Raw genomic sequence first — 16,729 nt, 5'->3', positions numbered from 1 at the left:
TTGGTTGATTTCAGCTCTGAGTTTGATTATTTCCTGACTTCTACTCCTCCTGGGTGTATTTGCTTCTTTTTGTTCTAGCACTTTTAGGTGTGCTGTCAAGCTGCTGACATATGCTCTTTCCTGTTTCTTTCTGCAGGCACTCGGCGCTATGAGTTTTCCTCTTAGCACAGCTTTCATTGTGTCCCATAAGTTTGAGTATGTTGTATCTTCATTTTCATTAAATTCTAAAAAGTTTTTAATTTCTTTCTTTCTTTCTTCCTTGACCAGGTTATCATTGAGTAGAGCATTGTTCAATTTCCACGTATATGTGGGCATTCTTCCCTTATTGTTATTGAAGACCAGTTTTAGGCCGTGGTGGTCCGATAGCACGCATGGGATTATTTCTATCTTTCTGTACCTGTTGAGGCCCGTTTTTTGACCAATTATATGGTCAATTTTGGAGAAAGTACCATGAGGAGCTGAGAAGAAGGTATATCCTTTTGCTTTAGGATAGAATGTTCTATAAATATCTGTTAAGTCCATTTGGCTCATGACTTCTCTTAGTCTGTCGACATCACTGTTTAATTTTTGTTTCCCTGATCTGTCCATTGATGAGAGTGGTGTGTTGAAATCTCCCACTATTATTGTGTGAGGTGCAATGTGTGTTTTGAGCTTTAGTAAGGTTTCTTTTATGTATGTAGGTGCCCTTGTATTTGGGGCATAGATATTTAGGATTGAGAGTTCATCTTGGTGGATGTTTCCTTTGATGAATATGAAGTGTCCTTCCTTATCTTTTTTGATGACTTTTAGTTGGAAATTGATTTTATTTGATATTAGAATGGCTACTCCAGCTTGCTTCTTCCGACCATTTGCTTGGAAACTTGTTTTCCAGCCTTTAACTCTGAGGTAGTATCTGTCTTTGTCTCTGAGGTGTGTTTCCTGTAGGCAGCAGAATGCAGGGTCCTCGTTGCGTATCCAGTTTGTTAATCTATGTCTTCTTATTGGGGAGTTCAGTCCATTGATGTTGAGAGATATTAAGGAATAGTGATTATTGCTTCCTGTTATATTCATATTTGGATATGAGGTTATGTTTGTGTGCTTTTCTTCTCTTTGTTTTGTTGCCAAGTGATTAGTTTCTTGCTTCTTCTAGGGTATAGCTTGCCTCCTTATGTTGGTCTTTACCATTTATTATCCTTTGTAGTGCTGGCTTTGTAGAAAGATATTGTGTAAATTTGGTTTTGTCATGGAATATCTTGGTTTCTCCATCTATGTTTATTAAGAGTGTTGCAGGATACAGTAACCTGGGCTGGCATTTGTGTTGTCTTAGGGTCTGTATGACATCTGTCCAGGATCTTCTGGCCTTCATAGTTTCTGGCGAAAAGTCTGGTGTGATTCTGATAGGTCTGCTTTTATATGTTACTTGACCTTTTTCCCTTATTGCTTTTAATATTCTTTCTTTATTTTGTGCGTTTGGTGTTTTGACAGTTATGTGACGGGAGGTGTTTCTTTTCTGGTCCAATCTATTTGGAGTTCTGTAGGCTTCTTGTATGTCTATGGGTATCTCTTTTTTTAGGTTAGGGAAGTTTTCTCCTATGATTTTTTTGAAGATATTTACTGGTCCTTTGAGCTGGGAGTCTTCACTCTCTTCTATACCTATTATCCTTAGGTTTGATCTTCTCATTGAGTCCTGGATTTCCTGTATGTTTTGGACCAGTAGCTTTTTCTGCTTTACATTGTCTTTGACAGTTGTGTCGATGATTTCTATGGAATCTTTTGCTCCTAAGATTCTCTCTTCCATCTCTTGTATTCTGTTGGTAAAGCTCGTATCTACAGCTCCTTGTCTCTTCTTTTGGTTTTCTATATCCAGGGTTGTTTCTATGTGTTCTTTCTTGATTGTTTCTATTTCTATTTTTAATTCTCTCAACTGTTTGATTGTGTTTTCCTGGAATTCTCTCAGGGATTTTTGCGATTCTTCTCTGTAGGCTTCTACTTGTTTATTAATGTTTTCCTGTGTTTCTCTAAGGGAGTTCTTCACGTCTTTCTTGAAGTCCTCCAGCATCATGATCAAATATGATTTTGAAACTAGATCTTGCTTTTCTGGTGTGTTTGGATATTCCGTGTTTGCTTTGGCGGGAGAATTGGGCTCCGATGATGCCATGTAGTCTTGGTTTCTGTTGCTTGGGTTCCTTGCTTGCCTCTCGCCATCATATTATCTCTAGTGTTACTTTGTTCTGCTATTTCTGACAGTGGCTAGACTGTCCTATAAGCCTGTGTGTCAGAAGTGCTGTAGACCTGTTTTCCTGTTTTCTTTCAGCCAGTTTTGGGGACAGAGTGTTCTGCTTCCGGACGTGTAGTTTTTCCTCTCTACGGGTCTTCAGCTGTTCCTGTGGGCCTGTGTCTGGAGTTCACCAGGCAGGTCTCTTGCAGCAGAAAAGTTGGTCTTACCTGTGGTCCCGAGGCTCAAGTTTGCTTGTGGGGTGTTGCCTACAAGCTCTCCATGGCGGCAGCAACCAGGAAGATCTGTGCTGCCCTCTCTGGAAGCTTCCGTGCACCAGGGTTCCAGATGGCGTTTGGTGTTTTCCTCTGGCGTCAGAGATGTGTGTAGAATACAGTCTCTTCTGGTTTCCCAGGTGTGTCTGCCTCTCTGAAGGTTTAGCTCTCTCTCCCACGGGATTTGTGTGTAGAGAACTGTTTATCTGGTACGTCTCTTCAGGTTCTGGCGGTGTCTCAGACGCAGGGGTCCTGCTGCTCCTGGGCCCTCCTCTACGGGAACCCAGAGGCCGTATACAATTTCCTCTTGGGCCAGGGATGTGGGCAGGGGTGGGCAGTGTTGGTGGTCTTTTCTGCTCTGCTGCCTCAGGAGTGCCCACCTGACCAGGCAGTGAGGTCTCTCTCCCACAGGGTTTGGGAGCAGAGAGCTGCTGCAGGCCGGGATCCGCGGGTTTGGGACTCCCGGTAAAAAACCCCATATTTTTCTTAAAGATGGACTGTAACCTGTCAATTAAATAACTGTTTTCCTCCAGTTTTCTTTCAGCTAGTGTTTTGACATAGCAACATAATAAAACTAGAACAAACAATATTACATGCTAGGTATATTTCTAAAGCTGTTTTACTTACACTCACTGAGAATTTGAAACAGCTCTATTGTAGATAATTATTACACTTTTCTTACAAATAAGTTGAAAAACAAAAAGGGGTGTAAGTCTCTTAAGCTTGTCTCATTAGCAAGTTGGTAAAAAGTTTGTATTAACTTGTAGTCTAAGACTCGTAAAATAGAGGAAAACAAAACCAATAGATGAAATAAAATGATTTATAAGGTTGGTCTTTGAAAGAATCAACTAATGCAACCAAATACAAAGCAAGTTTGATTGAGGAGAGAAGTAAAGGAAATGCAAAAATAAACATTAGGGATAGAGAATGAAAAAGTCAAAGATATTGGCCAGAGTTTAAATATTTATGGGAAAACTATACCCAATCTTACGGCAATAGACATTATGATTTGAATGAAATGAATGATATAAAATATGAATGGTTGGATAAAATATAAAAATAAAAATTGGCTCTAAAAAAGGATTTTTAAAAAAAATCTATAAAGATCAATATTGATTGAAGAAATTTAAATATATTTAAGGATTTGTCTCTGAAAGTGGATGGCCCAGGTTTTAGGGTGAGGATCCTCATTTATTTAACAAATATTGACTTACTTCTTGTTCAGAGAATAGCAGTCTCTGTGCAGAACAAGTTGCTTCATCATAAGGTCATGAATGGAATTCTTCCTCAATGTTCTTGTCACTCATGGAATATTTCCAGACTGCTACAACTGCTCTTCGAAATCTATAGATTCTTGTCTTTCTTTTTGTGGTATGAATTGTTTTTAATCTAAAAAGATTTTCTTTATAAAAATGGTTTAAACTCATACATATGTGCATGGGTACATGCATGCATGTGTGTATGTGTATGTGTGTGTGCTTACTAGGACTCTAAATAGTACTAATTTTGTAGAACTGGCTCTATATACAGGATACTTGACAATGGATTTCACATAGCAATGCCTGTACATTCAGTTTCAGTTTAGTTTGGTAACTTCTTGAAGTAGATCCTGAGAGCCATTCGAGAATCCCACCTCTGTAATCCTCGTATTCTTCCACCCTTTTAGATGAGCATGCTCTCTTCTTTTCCCACCTAAAATTGCCATTGATTACTGATATTTTCTTTCTGCTTGGGGAAGACATTGTTTGTTTGAGAAAATAATGGGATTCAAAGATCACATTCTCCAGTGTGCAATATATCAGCCCCTTGCCATTATCTGTCAATCACTTGATCTGTTCTCCTGTCCTTAGAGATGGTTTCCCATGCTCCAGTTAAAGTGATCCCTTTCAATCGTGCCTAGATTCTTACCTATTTTCTAGTCAGGATAATGCATAGGATAATTCTCTTTCTCTCCTCTATAATATTCTCCAGAGGTAAAAACAAAACTTGTTTGAGGAGATCACTTTCTTGAGTTCTACTATTGACTAAATATTTTGTCTCTCCAAAGTTCATAATCACAGTTCAAAGGGTGAAATTATAACTCTTTATATGATGAGAATAGTAGATGGGGTTAGGAATCTGATTAAGTTGTTAATATTAATCCTTTACTGTCAGATATATTTTCTTTGATATGAGAAGATATTTGACAAAACCAACTTAAAGAAAGTAAATATTATATTGGTTCATGATTTCAAAATTTCAGTAGCTCACTTGACTGTTTTGGATCCATAATAGAGAGTATTTCAAAGATAGAGATAGAGAAAGGACAAAAATATTTTGAATGCATATCTCCTGTGACTTCTTATATTCAACTATATCCAACATATCAAATATGCCCACCAACTAAAGACTCTTCCCCCTCCCAATAGTCCATTAACTGTGAATTTGCAAATTGATTCATCCATTGATGGACTTAGAGGTCTTCATTTCAAACTTCCACATCTGTTGTATTCGGGATTAATCCTTTGATACTGACACATTAACGGAACTTTCAGATCCAAATCATAATGTTTCATTCATGGGATATAAAAAAGATCCTAGCAAAGCTCCTTCCTATCTTTCTGTCCTCTGAGAACACAAAGAAAAGGTAGTCACTTAAAGCTCAGGAACAGACATGGACCCTTTCCAGGTAGTGAATGCTTCCAGACCTTCAATTTTGATTCTTCAACCTCAAGAACTACTATATTAGGCAATCAATGCTTGTTGTTTAAGCTACTCAGTTTACAGTAGTTTTAAAGACCAATTTATATCCCCTTCCGGACTCCATCTTATTGTTCTCATTTACACAAGACATCCTGAAAGAACTGGCAATATATGCTGTTTCTAGGTTAATCATCTCCTATAATTTATCATAAATATCTGAATCAAGACTTTATCTCAAACTTCTGGACAATGACTCTTTTCATTGTCTTAATTTTCATTATGCCAAGTCTAGTCATCAGTTCTCAACCTCGATTGCCACAGAAGCCAGTAAGGACACAAGATATAAAAGAAGAAAGCAGGCTGGAAGTGGATATAAGTGAATGTGGGTGATGTGAAAGAAGAATAAATGATATTTATTTAAAAATGCTATAATAAAGCCCATACACTGGATGCTAATTAAAAATGATACCAGGAGCTGAAAATAATTATTCAAGAGATATCAAAGAAGTATGTGAAAACAATGTCTATGGAGTTATCTGATGCAAATTCTTCATGAACACAGAACACATATTTTTTATCTTTATTAACTTGAGTATTTCTTTTATATATATATATCTTTTTTTAATCTTTATTAACTTGAGTATTTCTTATTTACATTTCAATTGTTATTCCCTTTCCTGGTTTCCGGGCCAACATCCCCCAACCCCTCCTCCTCCCCTTCTATATTTGTGTTCCCCTCCCCATCCTCCCCCCATTACTGCCCTCCCCCCAACAATCACATTCACTGGGGGGTTCAGTCTTGGCAGGACCAAGGTCTTCCCCTTTCCCCTGGTGCTCTTACTAGGCTATTCATTGCTACCTATGAGGTTGGAGCCCAGGGTCAGTCCATGTATAGTCTTTGGATAGTGGCTTAATCCCTGGAAGCTCTGGTTGCTTGGCATTGTTAGAACACATATTTTTACCTAATTTGTATTTGTATGCTTTGAGCCTTTCTTCTGGAAACCCATTTATTTATGTGGCTGCAGACACAACTCTAGGAGTGATATTTCTCTCTTATTGAGAAGCATTCTCTACCTAGTTTGTTTTGGTGACTTCCAACAAAAGGAGTAGCCCCAGGGCTCAGGAAAAGTATTTCCTTTCTTCATTTGTAGTGACTCTGTGGTTATCTAGTCTTCTGTGCTGAAGATTTCTATGCTCACATATCCCATCGACTTATCTTGTTTAGTGTCTGGAGTCATATGTTTTATGTAAAACCAAGGATCTTAATTTCTCCTTTCAACGTTGACCTGTTGAGGACCTGTTTTCCTCTTTTCAACGTGCTTCTTTATATCCTTTCCTGGCCCTGGAAATTCCATGGTTTGTGCTGCTCAGCACAACTAGAATCATCCGTCCTTACTTCTCCTCATCTATTAACATGATCTTCGATTCCACATAAGGGTTTATCATAATATAATGCTCAACATAAAAGTCATCACTTTATGTTACTATAGATGTTAGTAAATTAATAATGTGACATAGACTCTGTATTTATATTTTGCAGTCACTGCACTGCATAGAAGTAATGATTTCAAGATCCAAAAAATTTAATATTAATATGTAGTATTTTTTATGTACCCAACAGTAATGCTTCACAAATTTTGCAGATTCATTGAGTCCTCTGAGAGATTACTTAAAGCTTCCAGTGATGCTATGATTCTCTTTGGGTACTACAGAGGACTGCCATAAAATCTCACAGATGCCTGTGATCTCTGACAGGATACATACAGTATAATATTGTAATTTAGGAAGTTCACAGTCTTAATTCCTACTATGATAACTTCATCACGTGCAAGTACATGACGTTTATTTTTTATTTTATTTTGTTTTTGCTGTTGTTTTCTTCTTTTGATATGCAATTTTATGTAGCCAGGCTGTCTTTGAAATCAAGAGCAATGGATGATCTTGAATTCCTTATATTCTTGGCTCCATGTCCAAAATGCTGAAGTTTCAGGCATGTGCACCATGCCTCGATTTTTTTTTTGAATTTTCCTATCATGATTAGAAGTGTAATAGAATCATAATACCAAAAAAATTGGGAAACACTGATCTAGGACAATATTTAAGATGTGAATATTCCAGTTAGAATATAACTGTGGTTAGACACAGTTATAGATGTATACTATAAGAATTATTAGCTTAATCTGTGAGTCACAGTTTCCAGAGAAAACTTGAAAATACAGGACATAGAACTCTCTCTGTACCTCAGTGCTTCAGTCTTTGGTTTGGAGCATGGTCTGACAAAGCAACACTGAAATAAAGGAAGTTGAATGTCACTGCAAATTGAGGGGATTTTTATTTTATTTATGTGTATTTCTTCTGTCACGTGTATGCAGTGGTTACAAGTGGTTATGAGTTATCCAATATGGTAGTGAGGATGAAACTTGGGTACTTTGCAAAAGTAGTATGTGTCCTTACCTTGTGAACCATCTCTTCAGCCCCAGTGAGGGGCTTTCTTATATACAGTATAGAGTATATAGGACAAAATGTACTTTGAGAAATATTTTCTGCCATTATTCTTATTTTACTCATTTTTATCTCATATCCCTCATAATTTCTCTTCAGCAATAGCCAGTGCAATCACATGCTCAAATATAAAGGTACAAGCACAATACATGGACACATGGAACATAGACAGACAGAAACACACACACACACACACACACACACACACACACACACACACGCACACACACAAAACACCAATATCTGAATCATCATAAATTTAGTGTTTTTATATGAAGACCATTGTATCTAAAATTGTTTAGAAAAATCTGTGACAAAATGAGGAGTGATTAAAAATAGGAATGAAGAATCTGAGATGCATTTTGATAAAGAAACCTGTTGAACTTACCATGCAGACAATGAAGGCATCAAAAGGTTGTAAATTGGCTTAGGGTAGATGTTGATTTTACCCATTTTAGAATAAATGTATCTGTCCAAAATTCAAATGTTAAAATTCACTATCTAATAATATTTGGTGAGGTAATCAAAGTTATGTCACTACAATGAGGTAGCATTCTGTCACTATAAGTGGGGTAAAGAAAATTCTTTGTCATATACCAACACGATAAGGTGGCAGTTACCAAGCCAGGAAGAGACCAAGTTGGGTATGATGCATATTTTTTTGGCATCTAACCTTTAGAATGACAACAAAATTGATTTCTGCTGTGCAAGATGCTCAATCTACAATAGTACAAAAAAAATGGCACCTAGACCTTGCACAATATCACATTAGAGTCAAGCATGTTTGTGACACAGAGAGGCAGTAGAGATGGATTTAAGGAGGCAATAATGAATTTCAAATATGGGCCTTCCCTTTAGATCAGCAGGAGAAAACCCCCATAAATAACCTTCTCCAACATGCTTTTTATGCTTTCTCAGAAAAGGCTTCTAATTAATCACTAGCCCCCCCCCCAAATATTTTTCCATCACAGGTAAATGTCATCAACGTCTTTTGAGCATAATAACTAAAATTGCTACGAATCAAAACAATATATACTTTACCACATTTGATAATCCTCACTTGCTCTTAAAGTTTTATTTCTTCAAATTAATATGTAAAAGACACATCCCAAGGGCAGAAATAGCACAAAAATGCTTTGGTTTTTGACTTCGAAAGCCTTATTGATTCCTTCATTTTTTTCCCCACTGTTGAGCCTGAGTTCCTCAATGCAGTCCCCTGTAGAGAGATTTCAGACAATTCCCAAATGTTTTAAAGAATGCTTTAGTGAGGAACTCCTGCCAGAATCTAATTAGCCAGGAAACCTGAATTTGGGACACATTCTTTTTAACTGGCTATTTTTTTTAATTTTATTTTTTTCAAACTCTATTCTCAAAAGGACTCTTCAAAACATTGTCTTCATAATTATCCACTCTCTTTATTTTTGGCCTTTCCCATAATGGCTTAAAAATTCTTCTAAACAATAAGAACAAATGTTATAAACAAACTCTTTCACAGACTTTTTCTTCACACCCTCCTTCTCTTCCTACACGCTGAATCAAACAAAGACAATACCTCACGGGGCAGATTTTTGTCAAGCAAAAACAGAAACCATAAACCTAGAACAACCAAGACTCGGGCCAACTTGCCGTGACTTATCAATACATTGAGGTTTTCAAAATGACTTCTCTGTCATACCCAAAGGAAGTAGCAAGCCAGTCTGATGGAATAAAGGGTGTTGACCATTCCAGCAGCAGTTCTGCCCACAGAGGAATGCAGCGGGCTACAAGTGGAATTTACCCTTTGGCCTTTTGCTCCCCCTCTTCTCAAACCAAGAAGCATTGTCTGCCCCGTGAGGCCAGCTTTTCCAGCAGCTGAAAGAGGCTGTGGCTTGTGGTTAAAGGATCTCAAACAGTTCTTGAAATACAGAGTTTTTCATAAAGATAGAAGACAAAGACTTAAGTTTGCCAATTTTCCAGCAAACAAAATTACCAGATTTCTTCACGTTTTAATGTTTTGATTTTCAGAGTACATTAAAGATTATGGATGATATGTAGCAAAGGAAATGCATTAGCTCCCAGCCTCTACTTTTTTAAAATGGGTCTCTAAAGTTCATTTACCTTAAATAAAATAAATTAATTAAACAATGTAGAAAGTAAAGTTGTTACGCCAAAAACAAAAGTCCAGCACTTAGAAGAAAGTGATTTGCTCTCCTCTGCAAGAACAAAGATCACTGACTGGTCTGTTATAAAAATAATGCATTTCATTAAAGCCAAATATAAAAGTAATATATAAAGAGAGGAGTAAGAAAAGTCAAACATAGATTTAAAAAAATAAACTATGTGTATTAAAGCTTATTAATCTGTAGAAAATTACCAAAAATTTAAACATATGCCTGTTATTACCACCTGTCAGCATGTTTCTGTACCATGTAAACATCTCCATTTTCTTCTTTTCATATTAAAAATCATGAAAGAGTACAATAGAACATTTTAAAACAGTGAGAAAAGGAGGAAGGCAGTGGAAGAATCTAGCACTTCTTTGTATCTCTTGAACGTCCCCGTTGGGGCTGTACACTTAGCTCCCTCTGGTTCCAATAGTAGCAACAGAACACATGGAAAGAAGATTGCAGGCAACAAATGGAATGGCTCTCTATACACTGAGAGGGACAAGAAGAAACAGTGTGCAAAAAGAGTTATGATGCCAGCTGTCATTGTCTCAGCTTAATCAACTCAAATATTAGATTAAGATCTGAGGTTTGTTTAACTCTCTTCTGTTGGGGCAAAACGACAGAGTTCTTAGACTTTGCTCAGTTTTCTTGTCTGTAGTAAAATGATAAATGCTGTATACATACTTCATTATTTTCCTACCGTCTGCTCAAAATCCTGCAATAAAGAGTTAACTAAGTATATCCCTATATCAAAAGCATTTAATTTGAATTTTAGAACAGTGCGTAGTTAACTCACTTTTAAGTGCTGTAAACTTTCCTAATTGTAAGAAGTAAAATTGAAATTTACATATGTTATATGATATGTTTAACAGAGACAGATATAGAAAACAATGACAATAACAACAGCAAAGACTCAAAAGCCACAGCTAACCTTCTCTGCTCTGCTCATAAGTTGAGTTTACCATCAAGAATGAGAAATACTGCTACTTAAGGTATTCTGCACTCCCAGTGATCACGGGAGGAATGAAACAGCAGATACTGATCATGTCTCCTTAATTGTTCTCATTCAATTTAAATGACATGTCATATTTGCCGCAGCCAGAAACCAAATCCTCCCAGACATACCCACTCTTTTAAAGCATTTCAATAAAGCTCCTAGGCACCTGCTATTTTTCAGAGAATCAGAATCAGTTTAAAAAGGGGGAAACAGTTTCCAACGTTGGCATGGTTCTTAGGGTAGGTGTTATTTTTCTTAGTCAGAGTTAGGGTCATATATATATATATATATATATATATATATATATATATATATATATATATATATATATATATATATATACACTTTCTGTCTTCGTCATCAGCTTTCCATTTGCATAATAAAGCCATACATTCCATTATTATGCAATGAATCTTGGAACTGTGTACAGCAGCACAAGTCACAGCTCATTCAGGACACAGAAGATTCTGGTTACTCCAAATCTCTTTTGTGGTTCTCTGTAGAGAGTTCCTTCCTGCATCCAACTACCGGCACCATTTGATCTCAGTTCTGTCTGTTTTGGGGGGAAGGGGATATCGTATAGATAGGATAAAAAATGTCATTTGGTTCTAGCTTACTTTCGCTTACTATAAAACATGTTCCATTGTATTGGATTGATTGCTCTTTTATTCACCCATCACAATAGGCTCTGATTTTCATCTACTATGAATGAAGATTTTAGGGGCATTTGTACTATGTGGACATATTTCATTCCTCTTGGAGAAATATCTCTTGAGTGGATGGCTAGGCAGAAATGCATATTGATCTTCACAAATTGTTGTCATAGGTTTCCTTTTACTGGCTGCTGCCATTTCATCCCTTGCATTTTCTGGGCGTATCTGAGCTTCAGGTAATCTACACTCTCAATACTCAGATAACTTTTAATTCTAGCCACTAAGTAATATTAGAAACCAAACGTATGCATCTCCTAAAAACTCATTCACTGAAACCCTCATCCCTAGCAGAGTGGTATTGAGACCACAGATGTTGCCCTTAGAAGATGAGGAAGAGAAAGCATGAGCATTCCTTCTCCCTCATTGTGAGGAGACAGGATGGTCCCTTAGATAGGGTCGCTATTACCGTGACCAAAAGCAAGTTGGCGAGGAAATGTTTTATTCAGCTTATAGTTCCATATTACTGTTCACTGAGGGAAATCAGGATAAGAACTCAAACAGGGCTGTCACCTAGAGGCAGGAGCTGATTCAAAAGCTGTGGAGGGATGTGCTGACTTTTGCTTCACATGGCTTGCTCAGCCTGGTTTCTTATAGAACCCATGAATGCCGACCCACCAGTGACACCACCGACTCCGGGCTACGTCCTCCTCCATTGACCAACTGAGAACATGCCTTAGCTAGATCATGTGGAAGCGTTTCCTCAACTGATAACTCTAGCTTTTGTCAAGTTGACACACAAAGCCAGCCAGTCCAAAGGTCTTCATCCGCAAGCGAGAAAGGTGACGTCATTAAGAACCGAGACTAGTGGCTTAATCTGTGTTGCCTTACGTATAAGACTGGGAGGAGCTGTGAAGGATTATAGATTATTTGAAACTTGTCCTGGAAGTATCTACTCAAATCTTTTACCCCTGTGTTTAAAAATGCTGTCTGACAGGCTCAAAACGAATTTATTCTTCTTATGAATAAATATTGAGCCATTCAGAACTATGTTAAAAATATTTCCCATTGAATTACCTTGATATTTTTTCACAGTTTTTGATATATGAGTAGTTTAATCATGAATTCTGTTCTATTCCCTTCATTTAATGACCTGTGCTTGGACAATAGTGTCATGGTGACTGCCACATTCATCCTGGACTTGAAATTGGTGAAAGTCCTCTAACTTGACTTCTGTTTTTAAGATTATTTTCAGTTCTACTAAGTTTTGTATTTCACATATTTTTTTTAGAAAATTTCTGTAAATATTTTCTTTAGTTTTGACAGAGACTTTACTGAAATCACTTTGACCAAGTTTTACTTTTCTTTTACGAAACTTGTAGATTTCAGTATTTGAATATTACGTTTATTAAATTTATGTAATATCATGTAAAATATATTTTTACATTTGTGGTACACATACATGTATTGAATACATACGGATTGGACTCATCTTGTTAGACCTCAATGAATTCACTTTTTTAGTGTACATGAACAAGAAAATATATGTAGGGATATTTCAAGACTTTGTCCCCCAAATCAAGGAACATCAAGAAAAGGGAGGCAGAATACTGCAAGAACCAGAAAATGAGGAGACGGGCTATCAGATACTGTCTTTTAGACATAGCATAGCTACTGCACTCATGAACTTACTTTTGCTGTCTACCTGCACAATATCTGCAAAACATCAAGTCAAGGCTAGTCAACATTCTACAGGTAGCAATAGTTGGACTCAGAGGGTTATAAAAAAAATTACAAAGACTTAAAGGTGAAAGGAAGATGTTTAGGGCCTATTGGAAAACAGGAGTGAACAAATTCAAGATACTCTGTATACATTGTCAAAGAATATAAAAAGATATAAAAAACAAATAAGTCAATTGAAAAGCATAAGACAAAAAAGGGAAAAATGCTAGAAAAATTAGATATGTTTTGATATAATCAAAGACTTAGAAATATCTCATCATGTTGAATTATAAACTCAAATTTAATTTGTCCTAAGATAGCTAAATTATCTCCATATATCATATTAGAACACATGAACACACGCGCACACACCACACACACACACACACACACACACACACACACACACACACACTCACAGTCACACATAGAGAGAAGGGAATCTATACGAAAAAAATTTCTGTTGATGGCTCCTTATGAGACATCAACCAAATAGTATTGTCTCCTAAGGCAAATACATCAGCATCCTATAGCATGCTCATTCTGTTTGTTTCTTTAAAATTTTTGAAAGCTTACCATAAAAATATATACGCTATGTTGTTCATATTCCTATTAACCCAGCATCCTACCTCCACTTCCTTCCTCCTTATTAGTTCAAAGTTCATGTTAGACAGTTTTTAAACTTCTATTTTCACATCTTATACATACATGTGATTTTTGAATCTAAATCAAATATAGAAAACACAAATGAAGTATTTTTTTATTAATATGAGGACAGCAATGTTGCTAGTTTTCAGTTACCAATTTCCTGGTACTTTGGTCCTCATCTTTGACAGTCAGATTTTGGGATCACTGCTAGTTAATTTGTTTCTTAGAGAAGACAGAGTTGGTTTGTGAGAAGAAACATAGACAAAAAAATGAAAATGTGAAACAAAGTGAATGACTGAACAAGCCTCAAAATGCTATTAGAATTAATCACAGATATACAAGGAAACATTAGATTTTTAGTGCTACAAAACCCAAGAAGTTAGACTCCAGAGAAACAAATAACTCTGTTAAAATGGGGTACAGAGCTAAACAGAGAATTCTCAACTGAAGAATCTCAAATGGCTGAGAAGCACCTAAATGTTGAACATCTTTAGCCATCAGAGAAACACAAATCAAAATAGCCCTGAGATTCCACCTCACGCCAGTCGAATTGCCTAAGACAAAAAAACTCAGGTAACAGCAGATGCTGGCAAGGATGTGCAGAAAGGGGACCACTCCTCCATTGCTGATGGGATTGCAAGCTGGTCCAATCATTCTGAAAATCAGTCTGGCAGTTTCTCAGCAAATTGGAAATAGTTCCACCCGAGGGGCCAGCTATACCACTAGTGAGCATATATCCCAAAGATGCTCCAACATATAACACAGACATATGCTCCACTCTGTTCATAGCAGCCTTATTTATAATCACCAGAAGCTGGAAAGAACCCAGATGTCCCTCAACAGAGGAATGGATACAGAAAATGTGGTACATTGATACAGTGGAGTACTACTCAGCTATTAAAAACAAATGATTTCATGAAATTCCCAGTAAAATGGATAGAACTAGAAAATAGCATCCTGAATGAGATAACCCAGTAACAAAAGAACACACATGGTATATACTCATCGATAAGTGGATATCAGCAAAAAAGCTCGGAATACCCATGATACAATTCACAGCTCAAGAAGAAGGAACACCAAAGTGTGGATGCTTCAGTTCTACTTAGAAGGGGAAGCAAAATAATCACTGGAGGTAGAGGGAGGGAAGGAACTGGGAGGGAGAGGGAAAGGGGGGAATAAGAGCAGGTACAGTAAGTGATGGGGAGTGAGAGAAGTATAGAGTGTCAGAAAATTGAAAGGAGGCATGTAGCAATGGGGAGGTGGGGAAGTGGGTGTAGCCAATAGAAAGTCCCAGATGCCATGGACACAAGAGGTTTCCAGGACCCAACAGAATGACATTAGTCTGTAGAAACCATATCAGATGAATAGGCACAGCATCCGTTTGGAGGATGGGACCAACCACCCATCTCATCTAAAGGAAATAAAGGGACAAAGATTGGAGCAGAGATTGAAGGAAAGTTCATCCAGAGACTGCCACACCCAGGGATCCATCCCATCTGCAGATATCAAACTCAGCCACTATTGCTGATACCAAGAAGCACTTGCTGACAGGAGCCTGGTATGGCTGTACCCTGAGAAGCTCTGCCAGAGCCTGACCAATGAAGATGTAGATGTTTTTAGCCAACCATAGGACTAAGCACAGGGACCCCAATGGAAGAGTTGGGGGAATGACTGAGGGGCTGAAGGGGATTGTAACTCCATAGGAAGAACAACAATATCAATGAACTTGATCCCCCAGAGCTCCCAGAAACTAAACCAATAACCAAAGAGTACATATGGAGGGACCCATGGCTCCAGCTGGATATGTAACAGACGATGGCATTGTCTGGCATCACTGGCAGAGCAGTCCCTTGATTCTGTGGAAGCTCAATGACCCAGGGTAGGGGAAGACTCTGAGGAAGGAATGGGTGGGCAGTTTGGGGAGCACCCTCATAGTGGCAGGGGGAGGCGATTGGGGGTTTGTGGAGGGGAAACTGGGAAGTGGGTGACATTTGAAATATAAATAAATAAATAAAATAACCAATTACCAAAAAGTGGCAATGCATGTTTGGTTGCTATGAAGCAGCACCTTGATTGGTAATTATGCTGAAATGCTCTTTTTTTGTTATCAATTTTCAATGATAATTTTTCTCCATATACTAATGTTGGTTGGCATATATTTATATTCAGGCCCTGCTAAGATATTTTTTGGTGCTTTTTGCTTTCAGTGTTGCTGATGTACTAACTGAAGGTACTCACATTCTCAGTGTTTGTATGTTTTGTGGACATTATTTCTTTATAGGTTCTGGGATGGGTTTCATTTGGTTGGTTGCTCTTTTCATTACCACAATTTCTGTTTAATTATTTTCAGAGTTTTAATTTTCTTGATCCACCTTTCTTCTATAATTGAGTATTTCTTGTCCAAATGGTTAATGCTTGCATTCACTTTGTGGACGGTACTGTCAAGGTCTTAAATGGACTCAGTTTGTGTAGGCAATTATTTGGGTCTTCAACATACTAATTAATTCTTTATGGAAGGATTCTGGATTCTTTCTCAGAGACTTAAGCCATCTCAGAGATTATGTCTTCAATTGTAAGAGAAATGGAAAGTGTGGTATTGGACACTGGAATTTTATCTCGTGTTCTGCATGCTTCTTTGTTTTGTTTTGTGCAACTTGTTGCAATGGATGCACCATTTAGTTTTCACTGTTCTTTTCCTAACTCAATTTGGGAACTTGTTCTGCTTACTGTCATACCGTAGAGAGATGTCCTCACTGGAAACTGAAATTTCTTTTATTTATTTATTTATTTATTTATTTATTTATTTATTTATTTATTTTTTATTAACTTGAGTATTTCTTTTTTTTTATTAACTTGAGTATTTCTTATATACATTTCGAGTGTTATTCCCTTTCCCGGTATTAATTAATTAA

The sequence above is a fragment of the Rattus norvegicus genome, chromosome 3, assembly GCF_036323735.1.
Source record: "Rattus norvegicus strain BN/NHsdMcwi chromosome 3, GRCr8, whole genome shotgun sequence".
NCBI lineage: Eukaryota > Metazoa > Chordata > Mammalia > Rodentia > Muridae > Rattus > Rattus norvegicus.
The sequence above is the reverse complement of the archived record's forward strand: the minus strand, read 5'-3'. Positions refer to the sequence as shown.